Here is a 7,395-nt window from a genome sequence, read left to right as displayed (position 1 = left end):
ATTTATTTCTGTTCTGCATAATTCAAAACTCTTCCTCCTCACCTTCTACTGTTTCTTCACTACAGAGAAAATGAGGAAAAGAAAAAAAATACAGCAGCAACAACAACAAAAGAATGACGATAAGGAGAAAACATGTGAAGAAGAAGGAACCGGAAGAAGAAGAAGAAGAAGAAGAAGAAGAAGCGTGGGGAAAAGAAGCGTTGGGCGATTTCGTGTGTATTGGGCGCATGTATTTCACATTTCATTTAATGGTATTGGGTTTTTTTTTTTTTGTGTTGGGTCAACTTGGATGGATTTAAATACAAAATTACATGGATGTGTAGCATGACTGTATATATAAAATATAGTAAAGTAACATATTTAAATAAAAAATCTGTTATTAAAAAATTATGTCAATATTTTTTATATGAATTTTTTTATTAGACTTCTTTTTCTTTTGCAAGAACAATTAAAATATCATCGAGATATGACAAAAGCTAACATAAATATTTAACTTTATTTTCTATTTGGTTCGAATTTGACCAGTATTAAAATAATAATAATAATAATAATAATAATAATAATAATAAAGAAAAGGATATTTAACTAGGAGCCTTGAAAAACGGGTAAAACAAAATCGTAAAATAAAAAGCGCAACGCTCAGGAAAGGATTACTTGCATGCTAAGAAACCTAATAGGAACATGATAAAGATAAGCAAAAGAATAAAGCACAACCAAGGAAGCAGCATAACTAGCCCTTGACTCAGCCTGCGAAGCTAAGGCTGGCCAGAGGGTATATATATACATACATATAAACATACATAAGTGTTCTTAAAATATCCCAAAATACACTATAATATCAAAATAACTCATATCTCTCCCTCAACCTCTAAGAGGATCAGCATACATAAGTTACTTGGAGAGTAAGCTAAACATATATATACATATATACAACCAGAAGCCAAAATACACCTAAGGACTACTTCGCTTTCCAGGATCCAGACGCCTAGCGAGGAGCCTCTCGACTTGCATCTAAAAAACAACAATACAATATGGAATGAGAGCCGGAGGTTCTCAGCATGGTAAAAGTGCCACGCGTATAATAAATAAGGTCCTGAGAATGCCATAAACAATCATAGAACTCCATTATATAATTATCCAACTTAATTATTGATTAGAAGCTATAAATAAGGGTAGGTATTCTAAATCTACCTAACTTACTCAATTTCAATCCTAATATAACACCAAACCATTTCTCCATTTCCTGCATCCCTCCATCATCCACAATGCAACAGAAACAAGCAACCAAACAAGGTCACGCACAAGTAATGAGCAGATAGTACAAATAGCAAGTATAACAGATAGCATGTGATATATATCAATTAGGCAAACCCAGGAAATGCATAGCAATCAAAACAAACAAATGCATATGATGCATACCTGTCCTATGGCTGATGGAACCCATCTGTCAGTTATCCAGCCAACCCGACAAGTCCGAAAACCTTAGACTGTCCCCCCATCGCGCATCCCCAAGAGTCTATGCATAGAGTTCATATTCAATCATCATATAAATAACTCAATAGAGGTTATCCATACTCGAGAATTTATACATGCCCGATCACCCTTACGACGTATGGTTAATAGAGTATCGAGAATCAACCTGGAACACGTGGTGGCGAGCCACAGTTTTTACCTAGGGAAATTCGTATCTCAGATATCATCATTCATAAGCCATCTCATAGTCATAATTGTTATTTAATCATTCATCAAGCCATGACATGTTAACTTCTTTTATTAACAACCTCCCTTTCACATTTTTCATCATCATTCCCTTATAATTCATCTTGATTACCCTTTCCAAGTCCTGACCAAACTATTTATCAAACTCTTCTCAACCTTCTTAATATCGAATAATCTTAAAATCAACCCAACTCTAACATTAAATCAATTACATCACACGAAGATTAAACATTAACTTCTCGAACCCATGACTATCACTAAGACATCCTCGACACTCAATTTTTTTTCTATTTTTAATATAACAAATGAACTAGGAATTGCACAAACTTTATGTTCAGGCGTTTATCTTGAAATAAGCTTTCTAACAAACCAAAAATCATAATTTTTTGATTTCTCTAGCCTCAGGAATAAAGGAAAAATTGTGACTGCTCTGCAGTGCATAAAACCAGAAAAATAGCAGCAGTATGTGATATTCAAAATTTAATATAAAATCCAAGTTAAATCCAATGATTTTAAAAATTAATGTAGTTAAACTTTACTCATTCAGGTTTCTTTCTCAATTGGTTTTGAGTTAATACCATTTTTAATGAAGAAGTTACATTACCTGGAAGTTAAGTAAAAAAGAGTCAAAATCAGTTTTAGAAACCAACAAGTTTAGTACCTTTCAATTTGAATAACTTTTATTACAAAACTTTAATTAAGATAAATTTTGGTTTGGAAACTCCTAGCTCATCCAGGAACAAGTGTATCTTGGTTGCAACCCAATTGCTATTCAATTCTAAGAGTTACAAGCATTGGAAGTTGCTGCATAACTTGCTGAAATCTGTTTCTTTTCAGCTTTGACCACCAATATTCAAAAATTCACAACTCCCAATCCTCAACTCTTAAAATTCTGAATTTTGATAGAAATAAAGCAGGTTAACCAAATTTATGACAAAATTGGTTTCGCTCCAAAACTCAACTCGTAGAAGTCGCAGCAAGACAAACAAGTTGCTGCCCTGTTTGACCTTTTCTGCTGCTGGACAGATTTAACAACCTAACTTTAAAAAATTGCCATAAATTGTATATTTAACAAAAAGGTCCCAAATTTTCCAGTTTAGTTCCTTATATTCCCAAGTTTAGCCCAAACTTGGTCTCATGCAATTCCGATCATTACATAATTAGTTACAGCATATGCAATACCACCACAACACAACTCTATATCCTTATTAACAAACACCAATCCTAATCCATCTTAAATAAATATAAGAGCACACCATTAATAACTTCCACAACTCATAATTCCAATATATATCCACCAACAAATTTATTCCAACAATATTACAAGGCTAATCATTAAATACAACAAACAATTCAACTTATCCTATGGTTCCTCTAACCTAAGTTTTCACAACACCGTAAATATTGAACGTGCAAAACTTAAACCATACCTTGACCGATCACTTAATTCACCCAAGGCAGCCTCTCAACACAAAATTACAGCCCTTCCAAGCTCAAGTAAAATAGCCACAAACTAAGCTTTGATCACCAACAAGCTTCCAAATATTCCCAATTAAATTCCAATACATATATACTCACTTAATCTACACCTAATACGTATACATATTCTAATTTCAGTTTTTCCATAATAAATATAAGATTAAGCTAAGGTTAGGGTATCCTTACCATACCCATATCCTCAATAGCTTGAACACATAAGTCCCGGAAGCTAACTTGAACCTAGAACACAAGAATTGAACAATTTTTAACTTAATTGTTCATGAATTTTTGAAATTAGGGGAAGCTGGCTGAGAAGGAAATAATGAGTTACCTACCAAATTGTTCCATGGGTTTCGTAGAGCTCGTCGCGGTGAACGTGTAGTCGCAAACGGTTCGTCAATCGGAACTCCGAATCAAAAGTTATTGAGAGGTGAAGTTTGAGTGAGGGTTAGGGAGCTCTCTTCCTCCCCCAACCTGTTTGGCGTGTTTGATGCAGAATAGGGAAGAAGAGCTTCTGTCCCCTTTTTAAATATGGGTCCGGTTGGATCCACAGGTCCGATTTGGACCCCAGTTCAACCAGTTCAGTCTTTTTGGTCTAATTTTGAGCCAATTTTTTAAAATTGGTATAAAAAATTCTCGTTTCAACGAGCTCTATCCTATTTTGATATTAGTTTTGTATTTTTAACTTTCTAATTAAAATGCAATTTATTAACTAATTATTTACCATTTTTAGCGGGGTTTACACATATATACACATATATAAATTGAAGTCATACAATCACTACAAGAAAATGGAGCATTTGTAACAAAATATTTGTATCAAATTTAAAATTATTACAAAAAAAATAGTATTTTGTAATAATAATTTGTGATTGTTACAAAAGAATAATATTTTGTAACAACATTACAAGTTGTTACAAAACATGATAATATTTTGTAACAACTTGTTTTATTTTGTTACAAATTATGTTAGTTTTTGTAACGAGACGGTGTTTTGTTATAAAATATTGTAATATTTTGTAACAAAAAATAAGTCGTTGCAAAAATTTAAAATATTTTGTAACAAAATATTTTTTTGTTTCAAAACCTTCAATTATTTTGTAACAAAAAATTAATTTGTCACAAAATTCAATATTGTTTGTAACAAGTTATTTAGTTTGTCACAAAATGTAAGTATATTTTATAATAAAAAATTATTTCAAAATGTTAAATACTTTGAGAGTAAAAAAAAAATATTTATATAATTCTTTTTAGAATAATTTTATTTTGTTTCAAAAATTAAAATATTTTACATATTGTTTATATTCATTAATTTTTATTCATAATAAGATTTTTAATGTTAACTAAAAATTAATTTGTGAAAGCATACAAAAATTTAGAATTATATTTATAAAGAACAATAATTAAATATAAAAGAAAAAAACTAAGACACTAAGTTAGCTGAATGTAAAAAGTAATAGGGTGAAACAGTAAAAAATTCTTAATTGCTCATCCCCTAACTTGCGCTTCACTCATCTCTGCGCCGTCTACTCCACCAAACACAATGTATAAGACCCCTAATTTTGAAAAGTTATTAATTAATTATTTATGATCTATTATATTTATCTAAGATTATATTTTTAGAAATTTTTATACATAAGTTGAGTAAATTTTTATTTATTAATTAGAGTTTTTATAAAAGAAAATAAATAAATAAATAAATAATGATAAAATTTTAAATTATTATTTTATTTTAAATATTTTATATTATTATTATATTATTTATATATATTTTATCCTAAATTTAGAATTCGTAAATTAAAAACTAAGTTCTAACCTAATTTCATAAACGCATATCAGAAAAGAAAGAAGGCGGGAACTGAATCAGAAAATGAGGGGAGCCGCGAGGGAAGAAAGAGGGGGAAGAGGGAGACGGTGCAGTGGGCGTCACTGCCACCAGAGCCGCCGTCGAATCACCATGGGAGAGAAGGAGAGAGAAGCAGAACCGCGAAGAGAGAGAGATCGACGGAGACGTTCACGCCGTTCGTCCTCGTCGCTACCATGTGTTACCGCCGCCGCCGCTAGTTTTGCTACCGTTGAGCTCAAAGGAGAAAGGGAGAGTGACGCTGACAGAGAGATTGACGGAAGCCAGTGAAGCGCATGAGACAAGGGAAGATGATTCTATGACCACCGCCACACCTAGTTGCCGTCGGTCGAGCTCGCCGTTGCTGGATGTGAACCAGTGTCACGTCTTTGCGGCCAGAGCCACCAGCGCCACTACTGCTACAATAGAGATAGAAAAGTTAATTTGCTGAACTTATTATTCACTGGTGGTTAATCACGAGGTATGATTTGAAAACTATTACGATTGTCCTATATCTATAGCTTTATAATTATGAAAAGTGATATGCAAGTAATTATCCAACAAGAAATTAAAAAAAAAGAACAAAAAATCCAAATAGTATTGTTCTACTCAATGAATAAATGTTCATGTGAGTGAAAACAATTTCCAGAAAAGGATTCCATTTTTATATTTTGATTTTGATTTGATATAAAATTTGGTACTTTTAATGTTGCTTGTGATTTTCAATTTTTTATTGATTCTTAATATGAGAGCTCATGCTTTATATCTTATTATGTGGTGGATTGTTTTATTGAAAGCTTTAAATTTTGTTTGCTTTAGAATTCATTTTTATTTTCCTAACACACAACCTGCTCAATGAAATGCTTTAACTAAATATAAAACAATTTGACAATATCAATCATTAAATTAACAAACAGGTTGGCTGTGGAAAATTTGAATGAGTTGTTTTTAAACTAATATTAGCTTAGTTCAAGTGGTTCTGCATTGGTTAATTGGTATAATTTGGTCAATGTCTAGTTCTAGTATGCCTATAAGTTGAAACTATTTAATTTGGTTAATATCTAGTTCTAGTATGCCTAATTAATTGTTATTATTTAATTAGGAGTTTTGATGGACATTATCTTTACTGCATATTTAATTAAGGCATTCGAATCCAATCCCATGGATAAGACTTTGTTCATTACGTGGTGCTATGGCTCATGTATTTTGTATATCTGAGAGCTCATGCTTGTGATATTCAATTTTTCATTGATTCTTCATCTGAGAGCTCATGCTTGTGATATTCAATTTTTCATTGATTCTTCATCTGAGCTTTGTATCTTATTATGTAGTGGATTGTTTTTTGGAAGCTTTAAATTGTGTTTGCTTTAAAATTTATTTTGATTTTACTTGCACACAATGTGCTCGGTGAAATGTTTCAACTAGAATTATGGTTAATTTGATGCATTTCTAATTAGAATGATAAAATTTGTTGTCTTTTGCCTGCTGGCACACTGGCTTATCAACTTGTAACCGTTTCTTACCCTTCCATCTCTTTCCATTTTCTACTTTTAATTTTTAATCAGATCCGTCTGGTGTTTGAAGGGCATGGGACTATTGTTGAGGTTGTTCTTTTAAAAGATAAGAGAACTAGTGGACGACAATGTATAAGTGATTTTTTATCATCAGTTTATGTAATTTGGTTTCCAATGGTTGCAAGGATTAATGACTTTCATTTGACATTGCCAGTAATTACATACCATATCTAAAAAAAATCACACTAAATTGTTGGTAATGGTCAATCAATTCCAATTTATAGCTACGGTCACACTAAATTTTTTTCCCCGTATCCTCCTTTACAATTACATAATGTCCTTCATGCCCTTCACCTTGTTAAAAATTTGGTGTCCGTAAAAAAATTTACAACTGACAACTCTGTCTGTTGAATTTGATCCCTTTGGGTTTTCTGTGAAGGATCTTCAGACGGAGAGGCCGGTAATGCGGTGTGAAAGTTGGGGTGAGCTTTATCCCATCACAAATCCAGTCCCTTCTCAATTCACTTTTGCTGCTTTAGCACTATCTCTTTGGCATGACCGTTTGGGTCACCCGAGAGCATCTGTTTTGAGCTGTCTTAGGAAGAATAAATTTATTGAATGTCATCCAATTAAAGATACTCATATTTGTCATTCTTGTCCTCTTGGAAAACATATTAAGTTGCCATTTTATGCTTCAAATTCTAGCACTATTATGCCATTTGATATTATACATAGTGACCTTTGGACGTCATAGATATTATGTCTTGTTTGTGGATGATTATTCAAAATTTTTGTGGATATTTCTTTTATCGCAAAAATCACAAACTTTTTCCACATTTT

At 32.0% G+C, this 7,395-nt stretch overlaps 2 long non-coding RNA genes across 3 annotated transcripts; one reads left to right on the top strand and one right to left on the bottom strand.

The window, feature by feature from the left end:
* Nucleotides 1–826: 826 nt before the first annotated feature.
* Nucleotides 827–3,676, bottom strand: LOC107492972 (uncharacterized). The gene is made up of 3 exons (XR_001592886.2): nucleotides 3,534–3,676; nucleotides 3,385–3,438; nucleotides 827–1,011 (listed from the first exon to the last, which is right to left on the bottom strand). It is a non-coding gene; the product is annotated as an uncharacterized LOC107492972 (long non-coding RNA).
* Nucleotides 3,677–5,073: 1,397 nt separating this feature from the next.
* Nucleotides 5,074–7,254, top strand: LOC107492971 (uncharacterized). Of its 2 annotated transcripts, none has more exons than XR_008010747.1 (3): nucleotides 5,074–5,522; nucleotides 6,607–6,685; nucleotides 7,004–7,254. It is a non-coding gene; the product is annotated as an uncharacterized LOC107492971 (long non-coding RNA). The 2 variants fall into 2 exon arrangements; XR_002365040.2 differs by having other exon boundaries at nucleotides 6,995–7,254.
* The last annotated feature ends 141 nt before the right edge of the window (nucleotides 7,255–7,395 follow it).

Source organism: Arachis duranensis, chromosome 6, assembly GCF_000817695.3.
Source record: "Arachis duranensis cultivar V14167 chromosome 6, aradu.V14167.gnm2.J7QH, whole genome shotgun sequence".
Lineage (NCBI taxonomy): Eukaryota > Viridiplantae > Streptophyta > Magnoliopsida > Fabales > Fabaceae > Arachis > Arachis duranensis.
The sequence above is the reverse complement of the archived record's forward strand: the minus strand, read 5'-3'. Positions and strand labels throughout refer to the sequence as shown.